We start from the raw sequence: 24,413 nt of genomic DNA on the forward strand, positions 1-24,413 counted from the left end.
CGAGGGTGGGATTCGAACCCACGCGTGCAGAGCACAATGGATTAGCAGTCCATTGCCTTAACCTCTCTGCCACCTCGTCCGGCATACCATTGATTTGCCACAGGTCATTTATGAAAACAGATGTATTATTCATATAGCCGTTGACAGTGTTGCCGAAGCAGAATTCTCACATCATTTCTACTTATCTTGTCATCTACCTTCCAAAATCTTGATAAGAAACAATTTACATGGACTCAAAACAGCAATTGCAGAGATGCGTAGAACATAATATAAACACGTCAACCTCTTTGTAACAGAGTGATGGGGATCCAACATAAGACGGAGCCCTCGGTACAGTAGCTGTGCGCTAGCCTGGTCACAGAGTATTTTCACAAGTAAACAAACCCCTTTAACTCCAACTCGACGAGGGTGGGATTCGAACCCACGCGTGCAGAGCACAATGGATTAGCAGTCCATCGCCTTAACCTCTCGGCCACCTCGTCCGGCATACCTTTGCCACAGCTCATTTATGAAAACAGATGTATTATTCATATAGCCGTTGACAGTGTTGGTGAAGCAGAATTCTCACATCATTTCTTCTTATCTTGTCATCTAACTTCCAAAATCTTGATAAAAAACAATTTACATGGACTCAAAACAGCAATTGCAGAGATGCGTAGAACATATTATAAACACGTCAACCTCTTTGTAACAGAGTGATGGGGATCCAACATAAGACTGAGCCCTCGGTACAGTAGCTGTGCGCTAGCCTGGTCACAGAGTATTTTCACAAGTAAACAAACCCCTTTAACTCCAACTCGACGAGGGTGAGATTCGAACCCACGCGTGCAGAGCACAATGGATTAGCAGTCCATCGCCTTAACCTCTCGGCCACCTCTTCCGGCATACCATTGATTTGCCACAGCTCATTTATGAAAACAGATGTATTATTCATATAGCTATTGACAGTGTTGCTAAAACAGAATGCTCAGGTAATTTCTGCTTATCTTGTCATCTACCTTCCAAAATCTTTATAAGAAACAATTTACATGGACTCAAAACAGCAATTGCAGAGATGCGTAGAACATAATATAAACACGTCAACCTCTTTGTAATAGAGTGATGGGGATCCAACATAAGACAGAGCCCTCGGTATAGTAGCTGTGTGCTAGCCTGGTCACAGAGTATTTTCACAAGTAAACAAACCCCTTTAACTCAAACAGGGTGGGATTCGAACCCACGCGTGCAGAGCACAACGGATTAGCAGTCCATCGCCTTAACCTCTCGGCCACCTCGTCCGGCATACCTTTGCCACAGCTCATTTATGAAAACAGATGTATTATTCATATAGCCGTTGACAGTGTTGGTGAAGCAGAATTCTCACATCATTTCTTCTTATCTTGTCATCTACCTTCCAAAATCTTGATAAAAAACAATTTACATGGACTCAAAACAGCAATTGCAGAGATGCGTAGAACATATTATAAACACGTCAACCTCTTTGTAACAGAGTGATGGGGATCCAACATAAGACTGAGCCCTCGGTACAGTAGCTGTGCGCTAGCCTGGTCACAGAGTATTTTCACAAGTAAACAAACCCCTTTAACTCCAACTCGACGAGGGTGAGATTCGAACCCACGCGTGCAGAGCACAATGGATTAGCAGTCCATCGCCTTAACCTCTCGGCCACCTCTTCCGGCATACCATTGATTTGCCACAGCTCATTTATGAAAACAGATGTATTATTCATATAGCTATTGACAGTGTTGCTAAAACAGAATGCTCAGGTAATTTCTGCTTATCTTGTCATCTACCTTCCAAAATCTTTATAAGAAACAATTTACATGGACTCAAAACAGCAATTGCAGAGATGCGTAGAACATAATATAAACACGTCAACCTCTTTGTAATAGAGTGATGGGGATCCAACATAAGACAGAGCCCTCGGTATAGTAGCTGTGTGCTAGCCTGGTCACAGAGTATTTTCACAAGTAAACAAACCCCTTTAACTCAAACAGGGTGGGATTCGAACCCACGCGTGCAGAGCACAACGGATTAGCAGTCCATCGCCTTAACCTCTCGGCCACCTCGTCCGGCATACCTTTGCCACAGCTCATTTATGAAAACAGATGTATTATTCATATAGCCGTTGACAGTGTTGGTGAAGCAGAATTCTCACATCATTTCTTCTTATCTTGTCATCTACCTTCCAAAATCTTGATAAAAAACAATTTACATGGACTCAAAACAGCAATTGCAGAGATGCGTAGAACATATTATAAACACGTCAACCTCTTTGTAACAGAGTGATGGGGATCCAACATAAGACTGAGCCCTCGGTACAGTAGCTGTGCGCTAGCCTGGTCACAGAGCATTTTCACAAGTGAACAAAACCCTTTAACTCCAACTCGACGAGGGTGGGATTCGAACCCACGCGTGCAGAGCACAATGGATTAGCAGTCCATCGCCTTAACCTCTCGGCCACCTCGTCCGGCATACCATTGATTTGCCACAGCTCATTTATGAAAACAGATGTATTATTCATATAGCCGTTGACAGTGTTGCCGAAGCAGAATTCTCACATCATTTCTTCTTATCTTGTCATCTACCTTCCAAAATCTTCATAAAAAACAATTTACATGGTCTCAAAACAGCAATTGCAGAGATGCGTAGAACATAATATAAACACGTCAACCTCTTTGTAACAGAGTGATGGGGATCCAACATAAGACGGAGCCCTCGGTATAGTAGCTGTGCGCTAGCCTGGTCACAGAGTATTTTCACAAGTAAACAAACCCCTTTAACTCCAACTCGACGAGGGTGGGATTCGAACCCACGCGTGCAGAGCACAACGGATTAGCAGTCCATCGCCTTAACCTCTCGGCCACCTCGTCCGGCATATCATTGATTTGCCACAGCTCATTTATGAAAACAGATGTATTATTCATATAGCCGTTGACAGTGTTGCCGAAGCAGAATTCTCACATCATTTCTTCTTATCTTGTCATCTACCTTCCAAAATCTTGATAAAAAACAATTTACATGGACTCAAAACAGCAATTGCAGAGATGCGTAGAACATATTATAAACACGTCAACCTCTTTGTAACAGAGTGATGGGGATCCAACATAAGACGGAGCCCTCAGTACAGTAGCTGTGCGCTAGCCTGGTTACAGAGTATTTTCACAAGTAAACAAACCCCTTTAAATCCAACTCGACGAGGGTGGGATTCGAACCCACGCGTGCAGAGCACAATGGATTAGCAGTCCATCGCCTTAACCTCTCGGCCACCTCGCCCGGCATACCATTGATTTGCCACAGCTCATTTATGAAAACAGATGTATTATTCATATAGCTATTGACAGTGTTGCTAAAACAGAATGCTCAGGTAATTTCTGCTTATCTTGTCATCTACCTTCCAAAATCTTGATAAGAAACAATTTACATGGACTCAAAACAGCAATTGCAGAGATGCGTAGAACATAATATAAACACGTCAACCTCTTTGTAATAGAGTGATGGGGATCCAACATAAGACAGAGCCCTCGGTATAGTAGCTGTGTGCTAGCCTGGTCACAGAGTATTTTCACAAGTAAACAAACCCCTTTAACTCCAACTCGACGAGGGTGGGATTCAAACCCACGCGTGCAGAGCACAATGGATTAGCAGTCCATCGCCTTAACCTCTCGGCCACCTCGTCCGGCATACCATTGATTTGCCACAGGTCATTTATGAAAACAGATGTATTATTCATATAGCCGTTGACAGTGTTGGTGAAGCAGAATTCTCACATCATTTCTTCTTATCTTGTCATCTACCTTCCAAAATCTTGATAAAAAACAATTTACATGGACTCAAAACAGCAATTGCAGAGATGCGTAGAACATATTATAAACACGTCAACCTCTTTGTAACAGAGTGATGGGGATCCAACATAAGACGGAGCCCTCAGTATAGTAGCTGTGCGCTAGCCTGGTTACAGAGTATTTTCACAAGTAAGCAAACCCCTTTAAATCCAACTCGACGAGGGTGGGATTCGAACCCACGCGTGCAGAGCACAATGGATTAGCAGTCCATCGCCTTAACCTCTCGGCCACCTCGTCCGGCATACCATTGATTTGCCACAGCTCATTTATGAAAACAGATGTATTATTCATATAGCTATTGACAGTGTTGCTAAGACAGAATGCTCAGGTAATTTCTGCTTATCTTGTCATCTACCTTCCAAAATCTTGATAAGAAACAATTTACATGGACTCAAAACAGCAATTGCAGAGATGCGTAGAACATAATATAAACACGTCAACCTCTTTGTAATAGAGTGATGGGGATCCAACATAAGACAGAGCCCTCGGTATAGTAGCTGTGTGCTAGCCTGGTCACAGAGTATTTTCACAAGTAAACAAAGCCCTTTAACTCCAACTCGACAAGGGTGGGATTCGAACCCACGCGTGCAGAGCACAATGGATTAGCAGTCCATTGCCTTAACCTCTCGAACACCTCGCCCGGCATACCATTGATTTGCCACAGCTCATTTATGAAAACAGATGTATTATTCATATAGCTATTGACAGTGTTGCTAAAACAGAATGCTCAGGTAATTTCTGCTTATCTTGTCATCTACCTTCCAAAATCTTGATAAGAAACAATTTACATGGACTCAAAACAGCAATTGCAGAGATGCGTAGAACATAATATAAACACGTCAACCTCTTTGTAATAGAGTGATGGGGATCCAACATAAGACAGAGCCCTCGGTATAGTAGCTGTGTGCTAGCCTGGTCACAGAGTATTTTCACAAGTAAACAAACCCCTTTAACTCCAACTCGACGAGGGTGGGATTCGAACCCACGCGTGCAGAGCACAATGGATTAGCAGTCCATTGCCTTAACCTCTCTGCCACCTCGTCCGGCATACCATTGATTTGCCACAGGTCATTTATGAAAACAGATGTATTATTCATATAGCCGTTGACAGTGTTGCCGAAGCAGAATTCTCACATCATTTCTACTTATCTTGTCATCTACCTTCCAAAATCTTGATAAGAAACAATTTACATGGACTCAAAACAGCAATTGCAGAGATGCGTAGAACATAATATAAACACGTCAACCTCTTTGTAACAGAGTGATGGGGATCCAACATAAGACGGAGCCCTCGGTATAGTAGCTGTGCGCTAGCCTGGTCACAGAGTATTTTCACAAGTAAACAAACCCCTTTAACTCCAACTCGACGAGGGTGGGATTCGAACCCACGCGTGCAGAGCACAATGGATTAGCAGTCCATCGCCTTAACCTCTCGGCCACCTCGTCCGGCATACCATTGATTTGCCACAGCTCATTTATGAAAACAGATGTATTATTCATATAGCTATTGACAGTGTTGCTAAAACAGAATGCTCAGGTAATTTCTGCTTATCTTGTCATCTACCTTCCAAAATCTTGATAAGAAACAATTTACATGGACTCAAAACAGCAATTGCAGAGATGCGTAGAACATAATATAAACACGTCAACCTCTTTGTAATAGAGTGATGGGGATCCAACATAAGACAGAGCCCTCGGTATAGTAGCTGTGTGCTAGCCTGGTCACAGAGTATTTTCACAAGTAAACAAACCCCTTTAAATCCAACTCGACGAGTGTGGGATTCGAACCCACGCGTGCAGAGCACAATGGATTAGTAGTCCATCGCCTTAACCTCTCGGCCACCTCGTCCGGCATACCTTTGCCACAGCTCATTCATGAAAACAGATGTATTATTCATATAGCCGTTGACAGTGTTGGTGAAGCAGAATTCTCACATCATTTCTTCTTATCTTGTCATCTACCTTCCAAAATCTTGATAAAAAACAATTTACATGGACTCAAAACAGCAATTGCAGAGATGCGTAGAACATATTATAAACACGTCAACCTCTTTGTAACAGAGTGATGGGGATCCAACATAAGACTGAGCCCTCGGTACAGTAGCTGTGCGCTAGCCTGGTCACAGAGCATTTTCACAAGTAAACAAAACCCTTTAACTCCAACTCGACGAGGGTGGGATTCAAACCCACGCGTGCAGAGCACAATGGATTAGCAGTCCATCGCCTTAACCTCTCGGCCACCTCGTCCGGCATACCATTGATTTGCCACAGCTCATTTATGAAAACAGATGTATTATTCATATAGCTATTGACAGTGTTGCTAAAACAGAATGCTCAGGTAATTTCTGCTTATCTTGTCATCTACCTTCCAAAATCTTGATAAGAAACAATTTACATGGACTCAAAACAGCAATTGCAGAGATGCGTAGAACATAATATAAACACGTCAACCTCTTTGTAACAGAGTGATGGGGATCCAACATAAGACGGAGCCCTCGGTACAGTAGCTGTGCGCTAGCCTGGTCACAGAGTATTTTCACAAGTAAACAAACCCCTTTAACTCCAACTCGACGAGGGTGGGATTCGAACCCACGCGTGCAGAGCACAATGGATTAGCAGTCCATCGCCTTAACCTCTCGGCCACCTCGTCCGGCATACCTTTGCCACAGCTCATTTATGAAAACAGATGTATTATTCATATAGCCGTTGACAGTGTTGGTGAAGCAGAATTCTCACATCATTTCTTCTTATCTTGTCATCTAACTTCCAAAATCTTGATAAAAAACAATTTACATGGACTCAAAACAGCAATTGCAGAGATGCGTAGAACATATTATAAACACGTCAACCTCTTTGTAACAGAGTGATGGGGATCCAACATAAGACTGAGCCCTCGGTACAGTAGCTGTGCGCTAGCCTGGTCACAGAGTATTTTCACAAGTAAACAAACCCCTTTAACTCCAACTCGACGAGGGTGGGATTCGAACCCACGCGTGCAGAGCACAATGGATTAGCAGTCCATCGCCTTAACCTCTCGGCCACCTCTTCCGGCATACCATTGATTTGCCACAGCTCATTTATGAAAACAGATGTATTATTCATATAGCTATTGACAGTGTTGCTAAAACAGAATGCTCAGGTAATTTCTGCTTATCTTGTCATCTACCTTCCAAAATCTTTATAAGAAACAATTTACATGGACTCAAAACAGCAATTGCAGAGATGCGTAGAACATAATATAAACACGTCAACCTCTTTGTAATAGAGTGATGGGGATCCAACATAAGACAGAGCCCTCGGTATAGTAGCTGTGTGCTAGCCTGGTCACAGAGTATTTTCACAAGTAAACAAACCCCTTTAACTCAAACAGGGTGGGATTCGAACCCACGCGTGCAGAGCACAACGGATTAGCAGTCCATCGCCTTAACCTCTCGGCCACCTCGTCCGGCATACCTTTGCCACAGCTCATTTATGAAAACAGATGTATTATTCATATAGCCGTTGACAGTGTTGGTGAAGCAGAATTCTCACATCATTTCTTCTTATCTTGTCATCTACCTTCCAAAATCTTGATAAAAAACAATTTACATGGACTCAAAACAGCAATTGCAGAGATGCGTAGAACATATTATAAACACGTCAACCTCTTTGTAACAGAGTGATGGGGATCCAACATAAGACTGAGCCCTCGGTACAGTAGCTGTGCGCTAGCCTGGTCACAGAGCATTTTCACAAGTAAACAAAACCCTTTAACTCCAACTCGACGAGGGTGGGATTCGAACCCACGCGTGCAGAGCACAATGGATCAGCAGTCCATCGCCTTAACCTCTCGGCCACCTCGTCCGGCATACCATTGATTTGCCACAGCTCATTTATGAAAACAGATGTATTATTCATATAGCCGTTGACAGTGTTGCCGAAGCAGAATTCTCACATCATTTCTTCTTATCTTGTCATCTACCTTCCAAAATCTTCATAAAAAACAATTTACATGGTCTCAAAACAGCAATTGCAGAGATGCGTAGAACATAATATAAACACGTCAACCTCTTTGTAACAGAGTGATGGGGATCCAACATAAGACGGAGCCCTCGGTATAGTAGCTGTGCGCTAGCCTGGTCACAGAGTATTTTCACAAGTAAACAAACCCCTTTAACTCCAACTCGACGAGGGTGGGATTCGAACCCACGCGTGCAGAGCACAACGGATTAGCAGTCCATCGCCTTAACCTCTCGGCCACCTCGTCCAGCATATCATTGATTTGCCACAGCTCATTTATGAAAACAGATGTATTATTCATATAGCCGTTGACAGTGTTGCCGAAGCAGAATTCTCACATCATTTCTTCTTATCTTGTCATCTACCTTCCAAAATCTTGATAAAAAACAATTTACATGGACTCAAAACAGCAATTGCAGAGATGCGTAGAACATATTATAAACAAGTCAACCTCTTTGTAACAGAGTGATGGGGATCCAACATAAGACGGGGCCCTGGGTACAGTAGCTGTGCGCTAGCCTGGTTACAGAGTATTTTCACAAGTAAACAAACCCCTTTAAATCCAACTCGACGAGGGTGGGATTCGAACCCACGCGTGCAGAGCACAATGGATTAGCAGTCCATCGCCTTAACCTCTCGGCCACCTCGTCCGGCATACCTTTGCCACAGCTCATTTATGAAAACAGATGTATTATTCATATAGCCGTTGACAGTGTTGGTGAAGCAGAATTCTCACATCATTTCTTCTTATCTTGTCATCTACCTTCCAAAATCTTGATAAAAAACAATTTACATGGACTCAAGACAGCAATTGCAGAGATGCGTAGAACATATTATAAACAAGTCAACCTCTTTGTAACAGAGTGATGGGGATCCAACATAAGACGGAGCCCTGGGTACAGTAGCTGTGCGCTAGCCTGGTTGCAGAGTATTTTCACAAGTAAACAAACCCCTTTAAATCCAACTCGACGAGGGTGGGATTCGAACCCACGCGTGCAGAGCACAATGGATTAGCAGTCCATCGCCTTTACCTCTCGGCCACCTCGTCCGGCATACCATTGATTTGCCACAGCTCATTTATGAAAACAGATGTATTATTCATATAGCCGTTGACAGTGTTGCCGAAGCAGAATTCTCACATCATTTCTTCTTATCTTGTCATCTACCTTCCAAAATCTTGATAAAAAACAATTTACATGGACTCAAAACAGCAATTGCAGAGATGCGTAGAACATATTATAAACAAGTCAACCTCTTTGTAACAGAGTGATGGGGATCCAACATAAGACGGGGCCCTGGGTACAGTAGCTGTGCGCTAGCCTGGTCACAGAGTATTTTCACAAGTAAACAAACCCCTTTAACTCCAACTCGACGAGGGTGGGATTCGAACCCACGCGTGCAGAGCACAACGGATTAGCAGTCCATCGCCTTAACCTCTCGGCCACCTCGTCCGGCATATCATTGATTTGCCACAGCTCATTTATGAAAACAGATGTATTATTCATATAGCCGTTGACAGTGTTGCCGAAGCAGAATTCTCACATCATTTCTTCTTATCTTGTCATCTACCTTCCAAAATCTTGATAAAAAACAATTTACATGGACTCAAAACAGCAATTGCAGAGATGCGTAGAACATATTATAAACACGTCAACCTCTTTGTAACAGAGTGATGGGGATCCAACATAAGACGGAGCCCTCAGTACAGTAGCTGTGCGCTAGCCTGGTTACAGAGTATTTTCACAAGTAAACAAACCCCTTTAAATCCAACTCGACGAGGGTGGGATTCGAACCCACGCGTGCAGAGCACAATGGATTAGCAGTCCATCGCCTTAACCTCTCGGCCACCTCGCCCGGCATACCATTGATTTGCCACAGCTCATTTATGAAAACAGATGTATTATTCATATAGCTATTGACAGTGTTGCTAAAACAGAATGCTCAGGTAATTTCTGCTTATCTTGTCATCTACCTTCCAAAATCTTGATAAGAAACAATTTACATGGACTCAAAACAGCAATTGCAGAGATGCGTAGAACATAATATAAACACGTCAACCTCTTTGTAATAGAGTGATGGGGATCCAACATAAGACAGAGCCCTCGGTATAGTAGCTGTGTGCTAGCCTGGTCACAGAGTATTTTCACAAGTAAACAAACCCCTTTAACTCCAACTCGACGAGGGTGGGATTCAAACCCACGCGTGCAGAGCACAATGGATTAGCAGTCCATCGCCTTAACCTCTCGGCCACCTCGTCCGGCATACCATTGATTTGCCACAGGTCATTTATGAAAACAGATGTATTATTCATATAGCCGTTGACAGTGTTGGTGAAGCAGAATTCTCACATCATTTCTTCTTATCTTGTCATCTACCTTCCAAAATCTTGATAAAAAACAATTTACATGGACTCAAGACAGCAATTGCAGAGATGCGTAGAACATATTATAAACAAGTCAACCTCTTTGTAACAGAGTGATGGGGATCCAACATAAGACGGAGCCCTGGGTACAGTAGCTGTGCGCTAGCCTGGTTGCAGAGTATTTTCACAAGTAAACAAACCCCTTTAAATCCAACTCGACGAGGGTGGGATTCGAACCCACGCGTGCAGAGCACAATGGATTAGCAGTCCATCGCCTTTACCTCTCGGCCACCTCGTCCGGCATACCATTGATTTGCCACAGCTCATTTATGAAAACAGATGTATTATTCATATAGCCGTTGACAGTGTTGCCGAAGCAGAATTCTCACATCATTTCTTCTTATCTTGTCATCTACCTTCCAAAATCTTGATAAAAAACAATTTACATGGACTCAAAACAGCAATTGCAGAGATGCGTAGAACATATTATAAACAAGTCAACCTCTTTGTAACAGAGTGATGGGGATCCAACATAAGACGGGGCCCTGGGTACAGTAGCTGTGCGCTAGCCTGGTTACAGAGTATTTTCACAAGTAAACAAACCCCTTTAAATCCAACTCGACGAGGGTGGGATTCGAACCCACGCGTGCAGAGCACAATGGATTAGCAGTCCATTGCCTTAACCTCTCGAACACCTCGCCCGGCATACCATTGATTTGCCACAGCTCATTTATGAAAACAGATGTATTATTCATATAGCTATTGACAGTGTTGCTAAAACAGAATGCTCAGGTAATTTCTGCTTATCTTGTCATCTACCTTCCAAAATCTTGATAAGAAACAATTTACATGGACTCAAAACAGCAATTGCAGAGATGCGTAGAACATAATATAAACACGTCAACCTCTTTGTAATAGAGTGATGGGGATCCAACATAAGACAGAGCCCTCGGTATAGTAGCTGTGTGCTAGCCTGGTCACAGAGTATTTTCACAAGTAAACAAACCCCTTTAACTCCAACTCGACGAGGGTGGGATTCGAACCCACGCGTGCAGAGCACAATGGATTAGCAGTCCATTGCCTTAACCTCTCTGCCACCTCGTCCAGCATACCATTGATTTGCCACAGGTCATTTATGAAAACAGATGTATTATTCATATAGCCGTTGACAGTGTTGCCGAAGCAGAATTCTCACATCATTTCTACTTATCTTGTCATCTACCTTCCAAAATCTTGATAAGAAACAATTTACATGGACTCAAAACAGCAATTGCAGAGATGCGTAGAACATAATATAAACACGTCAACCTCTTTGTAACAGAGTGATGGGGATCCAACATAAGACGGAGCCCTCGGTATAGTAGCTGTGCGCTAGCCTGGTCACAGAGTATTTTCACAAGTAAACAAACCCCTTTAACTCCAACTCGACGAGGGTGGGATTCGAACCCACGCGTGCAGAGCACAATGGATTAGCAGTCCATCGCCTTAACCTCTCGGCCACCTCGTCCGGCATACCATTGATTTGCCACAGCTCATTTATGAAAACAGATGTATTATTCATATAGCTATTGACAGTGTTGCTAAAACAGAATGCTCAGGTAATTTCTGCTTATCTTGTCATCTACCTTCCAAAATCTTGATAAGAAACAATTTACATGGACTCAAAACAGCAATTGCAGAGATGCGTAGAACATAATATAAACACGTCAACCTCTTTGTAATAGAGTGATGGGGATCCAACATAAGACAGAGCCCTCGGTATAGTAGCTGTGTGCTAGCCTGGTCACAGAGTATTTTCACAAGTAAACAAACCCCTTTAACTCCAACTCGACGAGGGTGGGATTCAAACCCACGCGTGCAGAGCACAATGGATTAGCAGTCCATCGCCTTAACCTCTCGGCCACCTCGTCCGGCATACCATTGATTTGCCACAGCTCATTTATGAAAACAGATGTATTATTCATATAGCTATTGACAGTGTTGCTAAAACAGAATGCTCAGGTAATTTCTGCTTATCTTGTCATCTACCTTCCAAAATCTTGATAAGAAACAATTTACATGGACTCAAAACAGCAATTGCAGAGATGCGTAGAACATAATATAAACACGTCAACCTCTTTGTAATAGAGTGATGGGGATCCAACATAAGACAGAGCCCTCGGTATAGTAGCTGTGTGCTAGCCTGGTCACAGAGTATTTTCACAAGTAAACAAACCCCTTTAACTCAAACAGGGTGGGATTCGAACCCACGCGTGCAGAGCACAACGGATTAGCAGTCCATCGCCTTAACCTCTCGGCCACCTCGTCCGGCATACCATTGATTTGCCACAGGTCATTTATGAAAACAGATGTATTATTCATATAGCCGTTGACAGTGTTGCCGAAGCAGAATTCTCACTCCATTTCTTCTTATCTTGTCATCTACCTTCCAAAATCTTGATAAAAAACAACTAACATGGACTCAAAACAGCAATTGCAGAGATGCGTAGAACATATTATAAACAAGTCAACCTCTTTGTAACAGAGTGATGGGGATCCAACATAAGACGGGGCCCTGGGTACAGTAGCTGTGCGCTAGCCTGGTTACAGAGTATTTTCACAAGTAAACAAACCCCTTTAAATCCAACTCGACGAGGGTGGGATTCGAACCCACGCGTGCAGAGCACAATGGATTAGCAGTCCATCGCCTTAACCTCTCGGCCACCTCGTCCGGCATACCTTTGCCACAGCTCATTTATGAAAACAGATGTATTATTCATATAGCCGTTGACAGTGTTGGTGAAGCAGAATTCTCACATCATTTCTTCTTATCTTGTCATCTACCTTCCAAAATCTTGATAAAAAACAATTTACATGGACTCAAGACAGCAATTGCAGAGATGCGTAGAACATATTATAAACAAGTCAACCTCTTTGTAACAGAGTGATGGGGATCCAACATAAGACGGAGCCCTGGGTACAGTAGCTGTGCGCTAGCCTGGTTGCAGAGTATTTTCACAAGTAAACAAACCCCTTTAAATCCAACTCGACGAGGGTGGGATTCGAACCCACGCGTGCAGAGCACAATGGATTAGCAGTCCATCGCCTTTACCTCTCGGCCACCTCGTCCGGCATACCATTGATTTGCCACAGCTCATTTATGAAAACAGATGTATTATTCATATAGCCGTTGACAGTGTTGCCGAAGCAGAATTCTCACATCATTTCTTCTTATCTTGTCATCTACCTTCCAAAATCTTGATAAAAAACAATTTACATGGACTCAAAACAGCAATTGCAGAGATGCGTAGAACATATTATAAACAAGTCAACCTCTTTGTAACAGAGTGATGGGGATCCAACATAAGACGGGGCCCTGGGTACAGTAGCTGTGCGCTAGCCTGGTTACAGAGTATTTTCACAAGTAAACAAACCCCTTTAAATCCAACTCGACGAGGGTGGGATTCGAACCCACGCGTGCAGAGCACAATGGATTAGCAGTCCATCGCCTTAACCTCTCGGCCACCTCGTCCGGCATACCTTTGCCACAGCTCATTTATGAAAACAGATGTATTATTCATATAGCCGTTGACAGTGTTGGTGAAGCAGAATTCTCACATCATTTCTTCTTATCTTGTCATCTACTTTCCAAAATCTTGATAAAAAACAATTTACATGGACTCAAGACAGCAATTGCAGAGATGCGTAGAACATATTATAAACAAGTCAACCTCTTTGTAACAGAGTGATGGGGATCCAACATAAGACGGAGCCCTGGGTACAGTAGCTGTGCGCTAGCCTGGTTGCAGAGTATTTTCACAAGTAAACAAACCCCTTTAAATCCAACTCGACGAGGGTGGGATTCGAACCCACGCGTGCAGAGCACAATGGATTAGCAGTCCATCGCCTTTACCTCTCGGCCACCTCGTCCGGCATACCATTGATTTGCCACAGCTCATTTATGAAAACAGATGTATTATTCATATAGCCGTTGACAGTGTTGCCGAAGCAGAATTCTCACATCATTTCTTCTTATCTTGTCATCTACCTTCCAAAATCTTGATAAAAAACAATTTACATGGACTCAAAACAGCAATTGCAGAGATGCGTAGAACATAATATAAACACGTCAACCTCTTTGTAACAGAGTGATGGGGATCCAACATAAGACGGAGCCCTCGGTATAGTAGCTGTGCGCTAGCCTGGTCACAGAGTATTTTCACAAGTAAACAAACCCCTTTAACTCCAACTCGACGAGGGTGGGATTCGAACCCACGCGTGCAGAGCACAATGGATTAGCAGTCCATCGCCTTAACCTCTCGGCCACCTCGTCCGGCATACCATTGATTTGCCACAGGTCATTTATGAAAACAGATGTATTATTCATATAGCCGTTGACAGTGTTGGTGAAGCAGAATTCTCACATCATTTCTTCTTATCTTGTCATCTACCTTCCAAAATCTTGATAAAAAACAATTTACATGGACTCAAAACAGAAATTGCAGAGATGCGTAGAACATATTATAAACACGTCAACCTCTTTGTAACAGAGTGATGGGGATCCAACATAAGACGGAGCCCTCAGTATAGTAGCTGTGCGCTAGCCTGGTTACAGAGTATTTTCACAAGTAAGCAAACCCCTTTAAATCCAACTCGACGAGGGTGGGATTCGAACCCACGCGTGCAGAGCACAATGGATTAGCAGTCCATCGCCTTAACCTCTCGGCCACCTCGTCCGGCATACCATTGATCTGCCACAGCTCATTTATGAAAACAGATGTATTATTCATATAGCTATTGACAGTGTTGCTAAGACAGAACGCTCAGGTAATTTCTGCTTATCTTGTCATCTACCTTCCAAAATCTTGATAAGAAACAATTTACATGGACTCAAAACAGCAATTGCAGAGATGCGTAGAACATAATATAAACACGTCAACCTCTTTGTAATAGAGTGATGGGGATCCAACATAAGACAGAGCCCTCGGTATAGTAGCTGTGTGCTAGCCTGGTCACAGAGTATTTTCACAAGTAAACAAACCCCTTTAACTCCAACTCAACGAGGGTGGGATTCGAACCCACGCGTGCAGAGCACAATGGATTAGCAGTCCATCGCCTTAACCTCTCGGCCACCTCGTCCGGCATACCTTTGCCACAGCTCATTTATGAAAACAGATGTATTATTCATATAGCCGTTGACAGTGTTGGTGAAGCAGAATTCTCACATCATTTCTTCTTATCTTGTCATCTAACTTCCAAAATCTTGATAAAAAACAATTTACATGGACTCAAAACAGCAATTGCAGAGATGCGTAGAACATATTATAAACACGTCAACCTCTTTGTAACAGAGTGATGGGGATCCAACATAAGACTGAGCCCTCGGTACAGTAGCTGTGCGCTAGCCTGGTCACAGAGTATTTTCACAAGTAAACAAACCCCTTTAACTCCAACTCGACGAGGGTGGGATTCGAACCCACGCGTGCAGAGCACAATGGATTAGCAGTCCATCGCCTTAACCTCTCGGCCACCTCTTCCGGCATACCATTGATTTGCCACAGCTCATTTATGAAAACAGATGTATTATTCATATAGCTATTGACAGTGTTGCTAAAACAGAATGCTCAGGTAATTTCTGCTTATCTTGTCATCTACCTTCCAAAATCTTGATAAGAAACAATTTACATGGACTCAAAACAGCAATTGCAGAGATGCGTAGAACATAATATAAACACGTCAACCTCTTTGTAATAGAGTGATGGGGATCCAACATAAGACAGAGCCCTCGGTATAGTAGCTGTGTGCTAGCCTGGTCACAGAGTATTTTCACAAGTAAACAAACCCCTTTAAATCCAACTCGACGAGGGTGGGATTCGAACCCACGCGTGCAGAGCACAATGGATTAGCAGTCCATCGCCTTAACCTCTCGGCCACCTCGTCCGGCATACCATTGATTTGCCACAGCTCATTTATGAAAACAGATGTATTATTCATATAGCCGTTGACAGTGTTGCCGAAGCAGAATTCTCACATCATTTCTTCTTATCTTGTCATCTACCTTCCAAAATCTTGATAAAAAACAATTTACATGGTCTCAAAACAGCAATTGCAGAGATGCGTAGAACATAATATAAACACGTCAACCTCTTTGTAACAGAGTGATGGGGATCCAACATAAGACGGAGCCCTCGGTATAGTAGCTGTGCGCTAGCCTGGTCACAGAGTATTTTCACAAGTAAACAAACCCCTTTAACTCCAACTCGACGAGGGTGGGATTCGAACCCACGCGTGCAGAGCACAACGGAATAGCAGTCCATCGCCTTAACCTCTCGGCCACCTCGTCCGGCATACCATTGATTTGCCACAGCTCATTTATGAAAACAGATGTATTATTCATATAGCCGTTGACAGTGTTGCCGAAGCAGAATTCTCACATCATTTCTTCTTATCTTGTCATCTACCTTCCAAAATCTTGATAAAAAACAATTTACATGGACTCAAAACAGCAATTGCAGAGATGCGTAGAACATATTATAAACAAGTCAACCTCTTTGTAACAGAGTGATGGGGATCCAACATAAGACGGGGCCCTGGGTACAGTAGCTGTGCGCTAGCCTGGTTACAGAGTATTTTCACAAGTAAACAAACCCCTTTAAATCCAACTCGACGAGGGTGGGATTCGAACCCACGCGTGCAGAGCACAATGGATTAGCAGTCCATCGCCTTAACCTCTCGGCCACCTCGTCCGGCATACCTTTGCCACAGCTCATTTATGAAAACAGATGTATTATTCATATAGCCGTTGACAGTGTTGGTGAAGCAGAATTCTCACATCATTTCTTCTTATCTTGTCATCTACCTTCCAAAATCTTGATAAAAAACAATTTACATGGACTCAAGACAGCAATTGCAGAGATGCGTAGAACATATTATAAACAAGTCAACCTCTTTGTAACAGAGTGATGGGGATCCAACATAAGACGGAGCCCTGGGTACAGTAGCTGTGCGCTAGCCTGGTTGCAGAGTATTTTCACAAGTAAACAAACCCCTTTAAATCCAACTCGACGAGGGTGGGATTCGAACCCACGCGTGCAGAGCACAATGGATTAGCAGTCCATCGCCTTTACCTCTCGGCCACCTCGTCCGGCATACCATTGATTTGCCACAGCTCATTTATGAAAACAGATGTATTATTCATATAGCCGTTGACAGTGTTGCCGAAGCAGAATTCTCACATCATTTCTTCTTATCTTGTCATCTACCTTCCAAAATCTTGATAAAAAACAATTTACATGGACTCAAAACAGCAATTGCAGAGATGCGTAGAACATAATATAAACACGTCAACCTCTTTGTAACAGAGTGATGGGGATCCAACATAAGACGGAGCCCTCGGTATAGTAGCTGTGCGCTAGCCTGGTCACAGAGTATTTTCACAAGTAAACAAACCCCTTTAACTCAAACAGGGTGGGATTCGAACCCACGCGTGCAGAGCACAACGGATTAGCAGTCCATCGCCTTAACCTCTCGGCCACCTCGTCCGGCATACCATTGATTTGCCACAGGTCATTTATGAAAACAGATGTATTATTCATATAGCCGTTGACAGTGTTGCCGAAGCAGAATTCTCACTCCATTTCTTCTTATCTTGTCATCTACCTTCCAAAATCTTGATAAAAAACAACTAAAATGGACTCAAAACAGCAATTGCAGAGATGTGTAGAACATATTATAAACAAGTCAACCTCTTTGTAACAGAGTGATGGGGATCCAACATAAGACAGGGCCCTGGGTACAGTAGCTGTGCGCTAGCCTGGTTACAGAGTATTTTCACAAGTAAACAAACCCCTTTAAATCCAACTCGACGAGGGTGGGATTCGAACCCACGCGTGCAGAGCACAATGGATTAGCAGTCCATCGCCTTAACCTCTCGGCCACCTCGTCCGGCATACCTTTGCCACAGCTCATTTATGAAAACAGATGTATTATTCATATAGCCGTTGACAGTGTTGGTGAAGCAGAATTCTCACATCATTTCTTCTTATCTTGTCATCTACCTTCCAAAATCTTGATAAAAAACAATTTACATGGACTCAAAACAGCAATTGCAGAGATGCGTAGAACATATTATAAACACGTCAACCTCTTTGTAACAGAGTGATGGGGATCCAACATAAGACTGAGCCCTCGGTACAGTAGCTGTGCGCTAGCCTGGTCACAGAGTATTTTCACAAGTAAACAAAACCCTTTAACTCCAACTCGACGAGGGTGGGATTCGAACCCACGCGTGCAGAGCACAATGGATTAGCAGTCCATCGCCTTAACCTCTCGGCCACCTCGTCCGGCATACCATTGATTTGCCACAGCTCATTTATGAAAACAGATGTATTATTCATATAGCTATTGACAGTGTTGCTAAAACAGAATGCTCAGGTAATTTCTGCTTATCTTGTCATCTACCTTCCAAAATCTTGATAAGAAACAATTTACATGGACTCAAAACAGCAATTGCAGAGATGCGTAGAACATAATATAAACACGTCAACCTCTTTGTAACAGAGTGATAGGGATCCAACATAAGACGGAGCCCTCGGTAGAGTAGGTGTGCGCTAGCCTGGTCACAGAGTATTTTCACAAGTAAACAAACCCCTTTAACTCCAACTCGACGAGGGTGGGATTCGAACCCACGCGTGCAGAGCACAATGGATTAGCAGTCCATCGCCTTAACCTCTCGGCCACCTCGTCCAGCATACCATTGATTTGCCACAGGTCATTTATGAAAACAGATGTATTATTCATATAGCCGTTGACAGTGTTGCCGAAGCAGAATTCTCACATCATTTCTTCTTATCTTGTCATCTACCTTCCAAAATCTTGATAAGAAACAATTTACATGGACTCAAAACAGCAATTGCAGAGATGCGTAGAACATAATATAAACACGTCAACCTCTTTGTAACAGAGTGATGGGGATCCAACACAAGACGGAGCCCTCGGTATAGTAGCTGGGCGCTAGCCTGGTCACAGAGTATTTTCACAAGTAAACAAACCCCTTTAACTCCAACTCGACGAGGGTGGGATTCGAACCCACGCGTGCAGAGCACAATGGATTAGCAGTCCATCGCCTTAACCTCTCTGCCACCTCGTCCGGCATACCTTTGCCACAGCTCATTTATGAAAACAGATGTATTATTCATATAGCTATTGACAGTGTTGCTAAAACAGAATGCTCAGGTAATTTCTGCTTATCTTGTCATCTATCTTCCAAAATCTTGATAAGAAACAATTTACATGGACTCAAAACAGCAATTGCAGAGATGCGTAGAACATAATATAAACACGTCATCCTCTTTGTAACAGAGTGATGGGGATCCAACATATGACGGAGCCCCAGGTACAGTAGCTGTGCGCTAGCCTGGTCACAGAGTATTTTCACAAGTAAACAAACCCCTTTAACTCCAACTCTACGAGGGTGGGATTCGAACCCACGCTTGCAGAGCACAATGGATTAGCAGTCCATCGCCTTAACCTCTCGGCCACCTCGTCCGGCATACCTTTGCCACAGCTTATTTATGAAAACAGATGTATTATTCATATAGCTGTTGACAGTGTTGCTAAAACAGAATGCTCACGTAATTTCTGCTTATCTTGTCATCTACCTTCCAAAATCTTGATAAGAAACAAATTACATGGACTCAAAACAGCAATTGCAGAGATGCGTAGAACATAATATAAACACGTCAACCTCTTTGTAACAGAGTGATGGGGATCCAACATAAGACAGAGCCCTCGGTATAGTAGCTGTGTGCTAGCCTGGTCACAGAGTATTTTCACAAGTAAACAAACCCCTTTAACTCAAACAGGGTGGGATTCGAACCCACGCGTGCAGAGCACAACGGATTAGCAGTCCATCGCCTTAACCTCTCGGCCACCTCGTCCGGCATACCATTGATTTGCCACAGGTCATTTATGAAAACAGATGTATTATTCATATAGCCGTTGACAGTGTTGCCGAAGCAGAATTCTCACTCCATTTCTTCTTATCTTGTCATCTACCTTCCAAAATCTTGATAAAAAACAACTAACATGGACTCAAAACAGCAATTGCAGAGATGCGTAGAACATATTATAAACAAGTCAACCTCTTTGTAACAGAGTGATGGGGATCCAACATAAGACGGGGCCCTGGGTACAGTAGCTGTGCGCTAGCCTGGTTACAGAGTATTTTCACAAGTAAACAAACCCCTTTAAATCCAACTCGACGAGGGTGGGATTCGAACCCACGCGTGCAGAGCACAATGGATTAGCAGTCCATCGCCTTAACCTCTCGGCCACCTCGTCCGGCATACCTTTGCCACAGCTCATTTATGAAAACAGATGTATTATTCATATAGCCGTTGACAGTGTTGGTGAAGCAGAATTCTCACATCATTTCTTCTTATCTTGTCATCTACCTTCCAAAATCTTGATAAAAAACAATTTACATGGACTCAAAACAGCAATTGCAGAGATGCGTAGAACATATTATAAACACGTCAACCTCTTTGTAACAGAGTGATGGGGATCCAACATAAGACTGAGCCCTCGGTACAGTAGCTGTGCGCTAGCCTGGTCACAGAGTATTTTCACAAGTAAACAAAACCCTTTAACTCCAACTCGACGAGGGTGGGATTCGAACCCACGCGTGCAGAGCACAATGGATTAGCAGTCCATCGCCTTAACCTCTCGGCCACCTCGTCCGGCATACCATTGATTTGCCACAGCTCATTTATGAAAACAGATGTATTATTCATATAGCCGTTGACAGTGTTGGTGAAGCAGAATTCTCACATCATTTCTTCTTATCTTGTCATCTACCTTCCAAAATCTTGATAAAAAACAATTTACATGGACTCAAGACAGCAATTGCAGAGATGCGTAGAACATATTATAAACAAGTCAACCTCTTTGTAACAGAGTGATGGGGATCCAACATAAGACGGAGCCCTGGGTACAGTAGCTGTGCGCTAGCCTGGTTGCAGAGTATTTTCACAAGTAAACAAACCCCTTTAAATCCAACTCGACGAGGGTGGGATTCGAACCCACGCGTGCAGAGCACAATGGATTAGCAGTCCATCGCCTTTACCTCTCGGCCACCTCGTCCGGCATACCATTGATTTGCCACAGCTCATTTATGAAAACAGATGTATTATTCATATAGCCGTTGACAGTGTTGCCGAAGCAGAATTCTCACATCATTTCTTCTTATCTTGTCATCTACCTTCCAAAATCTTGATAAAAAACAATTTACATGGACTCAAAACAGCAATTGCAGAGATGCGTAGAACATATTATAAACAAGTCAACCTCTTTGTAACAGAGTGATGGGGATCCAACATAAGACGGGGCCCTGGGTACAGTAGCTGTGCGCTAGCCTGGTTACAGAGTATTTTCACAAGTAAACAAACCCCTTTAAATCCAACTCGACGAGGGTGGGATTCGAACCCACGCGTGCAGAGCACAATGGATTAGCAGTCCATTGCCTTAACCTCTCGAACACCTCGCCCGGCATACCATTGATTTGCCACAGCTCATTTATGAAAACAGATGTATTATTCATATAGCTATTGACAGTGTTGCTAAAACAGAATGCTCAGGTAATTTCTGCTTATCTTGTCATCTACCTTCCAAAATCTTGATAAGAAACAATTTACATGGACTCAAAACAGCAATTGCAGAGATGCGTAGAACATAATATAAACACGTCAACCTCTTTGTAATAGAGTGATGGGGATCCAACATAAGACAGAGCCCTCGGTATAGTAGCTGTGTGCTAGCCTGGTCACAGAGTATTTTCACAAGTAAACAAACCCCTTTAACTCCAACTCGACGAGGGTGGGATTCGAACCCACGCGTGCAGAGCACAATGGATTAGCAGTCCATTGCCTTAACCTCTCTGCCACCTCGTCCAGCATACCATTGATTTGCCACAGGTCATTTATGAAAACAGATGTATTATTCATATAGCCGTTGACAGTGTTGCCGAAGCAGAATTCTCACATCATTTCTACTTATCTTGTCATCTACCTTCCAAAATCTTGATAAGAAACAATTTACATGGACTCAAAACAGCAATTGCAGAGATGCGTAGAACATAATATAAACACGTCAACCTCTTTGTAACAGAGTGATGGGGATCCAACATAAGACGGAGCCCTCGGTATAGTAGCTGTGCGCTAGCCTGGTCACAGAGTATTTTCACAAGTAAACAAACCCCTTTAACTCCAACTCGACGAGGGTGGGATTCGAACCCACGCGTGCAGAGCACAATGGATTAGCAGTCCATCGCCTTAACCTCTCGGCCACCTCGTCCGGCATACCATTGATTTGCCACAGCTCATTTATGAAAACAGATGTATTATTCATATAGCCGTTGACAGTGTTGCCGAAGCAGAATTCTCACATCATTTCTTCTTATCTTGTCATCTACCTTCCAAAATCTTGATAAAAAACAATTTACATGGACTCAAAACAGCAATTGCAGAGATGCGTAGAACATAATATAAACACGTCAACCTCTTTGTAACAGAGTGATGGGGATCCAACATAAGACGGAGCCCTCGGTATAGTAGCTGTGCGCTAGCCTGGTCACAGAGTATTTTCACAAGTAAACAAACCCCTTTAACTCAAACAGGGTGGGATTCGAACCCACGCGTGCAGAGCACAACGGATTAGCAGTCCATCGCCTTAACCTCTCGGCCACCTCGTCCGGCATACCATTGATTTGCCACAGGTCATTTATGAAAACAGATGTATTATTCATATAGCCGTTGACAGTGTTGCCGAAGCAGAATTCTCACTCCATTTCTTCTTATCTTGTCATCTACCTTCCAAAATCTTGATAAAAAACAACTAAAATGGACTCAAAACAGCAATTGCAGAGATGTGTAGAACATATTATAAACAAGTCAACCTCTTTGTAACAGAGTGATGGGGATCCAACATAAGACAGGGCCCTGGGTACAGTAGCTGTGCGCTAGCCTGGTTACAGAGTATTTTCACAAGTAAACAAACCCCTTTAAATCCAACTCGACGAGGGTGGGATTCGAACCCACGCGTGCAGAGCACAATGGATTAGCAGTCCATCGCCTTAACCTCTCGGCCACCTCGTCCGGCATACCTTTGCCACAGCTCATTTATGAAAACAGATGTATTATTCATATAGCCGTTGACAGTGTTGGTGAAGCAGAATTCTCACATCATTTCTTCTTATCTTGTCATCTACCTTCCAAAATCTTGATAAAAAACAATTTACATGGACTCAAAACAGCAATTGCAGAGATGCGTAGAACATATTATAAACACGTCAACCTCTTTGTAACAGAGTGATGGGGATCCAACATAAGACTGAGCCCTCGGTACAGTAGCTGTGCGCTAGCCTGGTCACAGAGTATTTTCACAAGTAAACAAAACCCTTTAACTCCAACTCGACGAGGGTGGGATTCGAACCCACGCGTGCAGAGCACAATGGATTAGCAGTCCATCGCCTTAACCTCTCGGCCACCTCGTCCGGCATACCATTGATTTGCCACAGCTCATTTATGAAAACAGATGTATTATTCATATAGCTATTGACAGTGTTGCTAAAACAGAATGCTCAGGTAATTTCTGCTTATCTTGTCATCTACCTTCCAAAATCTTGATAAGAAACAATTTACATGGACTCAAAACAGCAATTGCAGAGATGCGTAGAACATAATATAAACACGTCAACCTCTTTGTAACAGAGTGATAGGGATCCAACATAAGACGGAGCCCTCGGTAGAGTAGGTGTGCGCTAGCCTGGTCACAGAGTATTTTCACAAGTAAACAAACCCCTTTAACTCCAACTCGACGAGGGTGGGATTCGAACCCACGCGTGCAGAGCACAATGGATTAGCAGTCCATCGCCTTAACCTCTCGGCCACCTCGTCCAGCATACCATTGATTTGCCACAGGTCATTTATGAAAACAGATGTATTATTCATATAGCCGTTGACAGTGTTGCCGAAGCAGAATTCTCACATCATTTCTTCTTATCTTGTCATCTACCTTCCAAAATCTTGATAAGAAACAATTTACATGGACTCAAAACAGCAATTGCAGAGATGCGTAGAACATAATATAAACACGTCAACCTCTTTGTAACAGAGTGATGGGGATCCAACACAAGACGGAGCCCTCGGTATAGTAGCTGGGCGCTAGCCTGG

General features: G+C 43.1%; 60 non-coding genes across 60 annotated transcripts; all 60 read right to left on the reverse strand.

Annotated features, from left to right (window-relative positions):
* Positions 1 to 400: 400 nt before the first annotated feature.
* Positions 401 to 482, reverse strand: trnas-gcu (transfer RNA serine (anticodon GCU)). Its single transcript has one exon. It is a non-coding gene; the product is annotated as a tRNA-Ser (tRNA).
* A 316-nt stretch (positions 483 to 798) lies between these two features.
* trnas-gcu (transfer RNA serine (anticodon GCU)) lies at positions 799 to 880 on the reverse strand. Its single transcript has one exon. It is a non-coding gene; the product is annotated as a tRNA-Ser (tRNA).
* Positions 881 to 1,195: 315 nt separating this feature from the next.
* Positions 1,196 to 1,278, reverse strand: trnas-gcu (transfer RNA serine (anticodon GCU)). Its single transcript has one exon. It is a non-coding gene; the product is annotated as a tRNA-Ser (tRNA).
* A 315-nt stretch (positions 1,279 to 1,593) lies between these two features.
* Positions 1,594 to 1,675, reverse strand: trnas-gcu (transfer RNA serine (anticodon GCU)). Its single transcript has one exon. It is a non-coding gene; the product is annotated as a tRNA-Ser (tRNA).
* A 315-nt stretch (positions 1,676 to 1,990) lies between these two features.
* On the reverse strand, positions 1,991 to 2,073 carry trnas-gcu (transfer RNA serine (anticodon GCU)). The gene has a single exon. It is a non-coding gene; the product is annotated as a tRNA-Ser (tRNA).
* Positions 2,074 to 2,388: 315 nt separating this feature from the next.
* On the reverse strand, positions 2,389 to 2,470 carry trnas-gcu (transfer RNA serine (anticodon GCU)). The gene has a single exon. It is a non-coding gene; the product is annotated as a tRNA-Ser (tRNA).
* A 321-nt stretch (positions 2,471 to 2,791) lies between these two features.
* Positions 2,792 to 2,873, reverse strand: trnas-gcu (transfer RNA serine (anticodon GCU)). Its single transcript has one exon. It is a non-coding gene; the product is annotated as a tRNA-Ser (tRNA).
* Positions 2,874 to 3,194: 321 nt separating this feature from the next.
* Positions 3,195 to 3,276, reverse strand: trnas-gcu (transfer RNA serine (anticodon GCU)). The gene has a single exon. It is a non-coding gene; the product is annotated as a tRNA-Ser (tRNA).
* Positions 3,277 to 3,597: 321 nt separating this feature from the next.
* Positions 3,598 to 3,679, reverse strand: trnas-gcu (transfer RNA serine (anticodon GCU)). The gene has a single exon. It is a non-coding gene; the product is annotated as a tRNA-Ser (tRNA).
* Positions 3,680 to 4,000: 321 nt separating this feature from the next.
* Positions 4,001 to 4,082, reverse strand: trnas-gcu (transfer RNA serine (anticodon GCU)). The gene has a single exon. It is a non-coding gene; the product is annotated as a tRNA-Ser (tRNA).
* Positions 4,083 to 4,403: 321 nt separating this feature from the next.
* trnas-gcu (transfer RNA serine (anticodon GCU)) lies at positions 4,404 to 4,485 on the reverse strand. The gene has a single exon. It is a non-coding gene; the product is annotated as a tRNA-Ser (tRNA).
* A 321-nt stretch (positions 4,486 to 4,806) lies between these two features.
* On the reverse strand, positions 4,807 to 4,888 carry trnas-gcu (transfer RNA serine (anticodon GCU)). The gene has a single exon. It is a non-coding gene; the product is annotated as a tRNA-Ser (tRNA).
* Positions 4,889 to 5,209: 321 nt separating this feature from the next.
* Positions 5,210 to 5,291, reverse strand: trnas-gcu (transfer RNA serine (anticodon GCU)). The gene has a single exon. It is a non-coding gene; the product is annotated as a tRNA-Ser (tRNA).
* Positions 5,292 to 5,612: 321 nt separating this feature from the next.
* Positions 5,613 to 5,694, reverse strand: trnas-acu (transfer RNA serine (anticodon ACU)). Its single transcript has one exon. It is a non-coding gene; the product is annotated as a tRNA-Ser (tRNA).
* Positions 5,695 to 6,010: 316 nt separating this feature from the next.
* trnas-gcu (transfer RNA serine (anticodon GCU)) lies at positions 6,011 to 6,092 on the reverse strand. The gene has a single exon. It is a non-coding gene; the product is annotated as a tRNA-Ser (tRNA).
* Positions 6,093 to 6,413: 321 nt separating this feature from the next.
* On the reverse strand, positions 6,414 to 6,495 carry trnas-gcu (transfer RNA serine (anticodon GCU)). The gene has a single exon. It is a non-coding gene; the product is annotated as a tRNA-Ser (tRNA).
* Positions 6,496 to 6,811: 316 nt separating this feature from the next.
* trnas-gcu (transfer RNA serine (anticodon GCU)) lies at positions 6,812 to 6,893 on the reverse strand. The gene has a single exon. It is a non-coding gene; the product is annotated as a tRNA-Ser (tRNA).
* A 315-nt stretch (positions 6,894 to 7,208) lies between these two features.
* Positions 7,209 to 7,291, reverse strand: trnas-gcu (transfer RNA serine (anticodon GCU)). Its single transcript has one exon. It is a non-coding gene; the product is annotated as a tRNA-Ser (tRNA).
* A 315-nt stretch (positions 7,292 to 7,606) lies between these two features.
* trnas-gcu (transfer RNA serine (anticodon GCU)) lies at positions 7,607 to 7,688 on the reverse strand. Its single transcript has one exon. It is a non-coding gene; the product is annotated as a tRNA-Ser (tRNA).
* Positions 7,689 to 8,009: 321 nt separating this feature from the next.
* Positions 8,010 to 8,091, reverse strand: trnas-gcu (transfer RNA serine (anticodon GCU)). Its single transcript has one exon. It is a non-coding gene; the product is annotated as a tRNA-Ser (tRNA).
* A 321-nt stretch (positions 8,092 to 8,412) lies between these two features.
* On the reverse strand, positions 8,413 to 8,494 carry trnas-gcu (transfer RNA serine (anticodon GCU)). Its single transcript has one exon. It is a non-coding gene; the product is annotated as a tRNA-Ser (tRNA).
* A 316-nt stretch (positions 8,495 to 8,810) lies between these two features.
* Positions 8,811 to 8,892, reverse strand: trnas-gcu (transfer RNA serine (anticodon GCU)). Its single transcript has one exon. It is a non-coding gene; the product is annotated as a tRNA-Ser (tRNA).
* A 321-nt stretch (positions 8,893 to 9,213) lies between these two features.
* Positions 9,214 to 9,295, reverse strand: trnas-gcu (transfer RNA serine (anticodon GCU)). Its single transcript has one exon. It is a non-coding gene; the product is annotated as a tRNA-Ser (tRNA).
* A 321-nt stretch (positions 9,296 to 9,616) lies between these two features.
* Positions 9,617 to 9,698, reverse strand: trnas-gcu (transfer RNA serine (anticodon GCU)). The gene has a single exon. It is a non-coding gene; the product is annotated as a tRNA-Ser (tRNA).
* A 321-nt stretch (positions 9,699 to 10,019) lies between these two features.
* trnas-gcu (transfer RNA serine (anticodon GCU)) lies at positions 10,020 to 10,101 on the reverse strand. Its single transcript has one exon. It is a non-coding gene; the product is annotated as a tRNA-Ser (tRNA).
* Positions 10,102 to 10,422: 321 nt separating this feature from the next.
* trnas-gcu (transfer RNA serine (anticodon GCU)) lies at positions 10,423 to 10,504 on the reverse strand. The gene has a single exon. It is a non-coding gene; the product is annotated as a tRNA-Ser (tRNA).
* Positions 10,505 to 10,825: 321 nt separating this feature from the next.
* trnas-gcu (transfer RNA serine (anticodon GCU)) lies at positions 10,826 to 10,907 on the reverse strand. Its single transcript has one exon. It is a non-coding gene; the product is annotated as a tRNA-Ser (tRNA).
* A 321-nt stretch (positions 10,908 to 11,228) lies between these two features.
* trnas-gcu (transfer RNA serine (anticodon GCU)) lies at positions 11,229 to 11,310 on the reverse strand. Its single transcript has one exon. It is a non-coding gene; the product is annotated as a tRNA-Ser (tRNA).
* A 321-nt stretch (positions 11,311 to 11,631) lies between these two features.
* Positions 11,632 to 11,713, reverse strand: trnas-gcu (transfer RNA serine (anticodon GCU)). The gene has a single exon. It is a non-coding gene; the product is annotated as a tRNA-Ser (tRNA).
* A 321-nt stretch (positions 11,714 to 12,034) lies between these two features.
* trnas-gcu (transfer RNA serine (anticodon GCU)) lies at positions 12,035 to 12,116 on the reverse strand. Its single transcript has one exon. It is a non-coding gene; the product is annotated as a tRNA-Ser (tRNA).
* A 315-nt stretch (positions 12,117 to 12,431) lies between these two features.
* trnas-gcu (transfer RNA serine (anticodon GCU)) lies at positions 12,432 to 12,514 on the reverse strand. Its single transcript has one exon. It is a non-coding gene; the product is annotated as a tRNA-Ser (tRNA).
* Positions 12,515 to 12,834: 320 nt separating this feature from the next.
* Positions 12,835 to 12,916, reverse strand: trnas-gcu (transfer RNA serine (anticodon GCU)). The gene has a single exon. It is a non-coding gene; the product is annotated as a tRNA-Ser (tRNA).
* Positions 12,917 to 13,232: 316 nt separating this feature from the next.
* Positions 13,233 to 13,314, reverse strand: trnas-gcu (transfer RNA serine (anticodon GCU)). The gene has a single exon. It is a non-coding gene; the product is annotated as a tRNA-Ser (tRNA).
* Positions 13,315 to 13,635: 321 nt separating this feature from the next.
* On the reverse strand, positions 13,636 to 13,717 carry trnas-gcu (transfer RNA serine (anticodon GCU)). Its single transcript has one exon. It is a non-coding gene; the product is annotated as a tRNA-Ser (tRNA).
* Positions 13,718 to 14,033: 316 nt separating this feature from the next.
* trnas-gcu (transfer RNA serine (anticodon GCU)) lies at positions 14,034 to 14,115 on the reverse strand. The gene has a single exon. It is a non-coding gene; the product is annotated as a tRNA-Ser (tRNA).
* A 321-nt stretch (positions 14,116 to 14,436) lies between these two features.
* Positions 14,437 to 14,518, reverse strand: trnas-gcu (transfer RNA serine (anticodon GCU)). The gene has a single exon. It is a non-coding gene; the product is annotated as a tRNA-Ser (tRNA).
* A 321-nt stretch (positions 14,519 to 14,839) lies between these two features.
* Positions 14,840 to 14,921, reverse strand: trnas-gcu (transfer RNA serine (anticodon GCU)). The gene has a single exon. It is a non-coding gene; the product is annotated as a tRNA-Ser (tRNA).
* A 321-nt stretch (positions 14,922 to 15,242) lies between these two features.
* On the reverse strand, positions 15,243 to 15,324 carry trnas-gcu (transfer RNA serine (anticodon GCU)). The gene has a single exon. It is a non-coding gene; the product is annotated as a tRNA-Ser (tRNA).
* A 316-nt stretch (positions 15,325 to 15,640) lies between these two features.
* On the reverse strand, positions 15,641 to 15,722 carry trnas-gcu (transfer RNA serine (anticodon GCU)). Its single transcript has one exon. It is a non-coding gene; the product is annotated as a tRNA-Ser (tRNA).
* A 321-nt stretch (positions 15,723 to 16,043) lies between these two features.
* trnas-gcu (transfer RNA serine (anticodon GCU)) lies at positions 16,044 to 16,125 on the reverse strand. Its single transcript has one exon. It is a non-coding gene; the product is annotated as a tRNA-Ser (tRNA).
* A 321-nt stretch (positions 16,126 to 16,446) lies between these two features.
* Positions 16,447 to 16,528, reverse strand: trnas-gcu (transfer RNA serine (anticodon GCU)). Its single transcript has one exon. It is a non-coding gene; the product is annotated as a tRNA-Ser (tRNA).
* A 321-nt stretch (positions 16,529 to 16,849) lies between these two features.
* On the reverse strand, positions 16,850 to 16,931 carry trnas-gcu (transfer RNA serine (anticodon GCU)). Its single transcript has one exon. It is a non-coding gene; the product is annotated as a tRNA-Ser (tRNA).
* Positions 16,932 to 17,247: 316 nt separating this feature from the next.
* trnas-gcu (transfer RNA serine (anticodon GCU)) lies at positions 17,248 to 17,329 on the reverse strand. Its single transcript has one exon. It is a non-coding gene; the product is annotated as a tRNA-Ser (tRNA).
* A 315-nt stretch (positions 17,330 to 17,644) lies between these two features.
* trnas-gcu (transfer RNA serine (anticodon GCU)) lies at positions 17,645 to 17,727 on the reverse strand. Its single transcript has one exon. It is a non-coding gene; the product is annotated as a tRNA-Ser (tRNA).
* A 320-nt stretch (positions 17,728 to 18,047) lies between these two features.
* Positions 18,048 to 18,129, reverse strand: trnas-gcu (transfer RNA serine (anticodon GCU)). Its single transcript has one exon. It is a non-coding gene; the product is annotated as a tRNA-Ser (tRNA).
* Positions 18,130 to 18,445: 316 nt separating this feature from the next.
* On the reverse strand, positions 18,446 to 18,527 carry trnas-gcu (transfer RNA serine (anticodon GCU)). Its single transcript has one exon. It is a non-coding gene; the product is annotated as a tRNA-Ser (tRNA).
* A 321-nt stretch (positions 18,528 to 18,848) lies between these two features.
* trnas-gcu (transfer RNA serine (anticodon GCU)) lies at positions 18,849 to 18,930 on the reverse strand. The gene has a single exon. It is a non-coding gene; the product is annotated as a tRNA-Ser (tRNA).
* A 321-nt stretch (positions 18,931 to 19,251) lies between these two features.
* trnas-gcu (transfer RNA serine (anticodon GCU)) lies at positions 19,252 to 19,333 on the reverse strand. The gene has a single exon. It is a non-coding gene; the product is annotated as a tRNA-Ser (tRNA).
* Positions 19,334 to 19,649: 316 nt separating this feature from the next.
* trnas-gcu (transfer RNA serine (anticodon GCU)) lies at positions 19,650 to 19,731 on the reverse strand. The gene has a single exon. It is a non-coding gene; the product is annotated as a tRNA-Ser (tRNA).
* Positions 19,732 to 20,041: 310 nt separating this feature from the next.
* On the reverse strand, positions 20,042 to 20,124 carry trnas-gcu (transfer RNA serine (anticodon GCU)). Its single transcript has one exon. It is a non-coding gene; the product is annotated as a tRNA-Ser (tRNA).
* Positions 20,125 to 20,444: 320 nt separating this feature from the next.
* On the reverse strand, positions 20,445 to 20,526 carry trnas-gcu (transfer RNA serine (anticodon GCU)). The gene has a single exon. It is a non-coding gene; the product is annotated as a tRNA-Ser (tRNA).
* Positions 20,527 to 20,842: 316 nt separating this feature from the next.
* On the reverse strand, positions 20,843 to 20,924 carry trnas-gcu (transfer RNA serine (anticodon GCU)). Its single transcript has one exon. It is a non-coding gene; the product is annotated as a tRNA-Ser (tRNA).
* Positions 20,925 to 21,245: 321 nt separating this feature from the next.
* trnas-gcu (transfer RNA serine (anticodon GCU)) lies at positions 21,246 to 21,327 on the reverse strand. The gene has a single exon. It is a non-coding gene; the product is annotated as a tRNA-Ser (tRNA).
* A 321-nt stretch (positions 21,328 to 21,648) lies between these two features.
* Positions 21,649 to 21,730, reverse strand: trnas-gcu (transfer RNA serine (anticodon GCU)). Its single transcript has one exon. It is a non-coding gene; the product is annotated as a tRNA-Ser (tRNA).
* Positions 21,731 to 22,051: 321 nt separating this feature from the next.
* trnas-gcu (transfer RNA serine (anticodon GCU)) lies at positions 22,052 to 22,133 on the reverse strand. The gene has a single exon. It is a non-coding gene; the product is annotated as a tRNA-Ser (tRNA).
* A 321-nt stretch (positions 22,134 to 22,454) lies between these two features.
* Positions 22,455 to 22,536, reverse strand: trnas-gcu (transfer RNA serine (anticodon GCU)). Its single transcript has one exon. It is a non-coding gene; the product is annotated as a tRNA-Ser (tRNA).
* A 315-nt stretch (positions 22,537 to 22,851) lies between these two features.
* Positions 22,852 to 22,934, reverse strand: trnas-gcu (transfer RNA serine (anticodon GCU)). Its single transcript has one exon. It is a non-coding gene; the product is annotated as a tRNA-Ser (tRNA).
* Positions 22,935 to 23,254: 320 nt separating this feature from the next.
* Positions 23,255 to 23,336, reverse strand: trnas-gcu (transfer RNA serine (anticodon GCU)). Its single transcript has one exon. It is a non-coding gene; the product is annotated as a tRNA-Ser (tRNA).
* Positions 23,337 to 23,652: 316 nt separating this feature from the next.
* Positions 23,653 to 23,734, reverse strand: trnas-gcu (transfer RNA serine (anticodon GCU)). The gene has a single exon. It is a non-coding gene; the product is annotated as a tRNA-Ser (tRNA).
* A 321-nt stretch (positions 23,735 to 24,055) lies between these two features.
* trnas-gcu (transfer RNA serine (anticodon GCU)) lies at positions 24,056 to 24,137 on the reverse strand. The gene has a single exon. It is a non-coding gene; the product is annotated as a tRNA-Ser (tRNA).
* Between the last annotated feature and the right edge of the window lie 276 nt (positions 24,138 to 24,413).

The sequence above is a fragment of the Hoplias malabaricus genome, unplaced genomic scaffold, assembly GCF_029633855.1.
Source record: "Hoplias malabaricus isolate fHopMal1 unplaced genomic scaffold, fHopMal1.hap1 scaffold_154, whole genome shotgun sequence".
Lineage (NCBI taxonomy): Eukaryota > Metazoa > Chordata > Actinopteri > Characiformes > Erythrinidae > Hoplias > Hoplias malabaricus.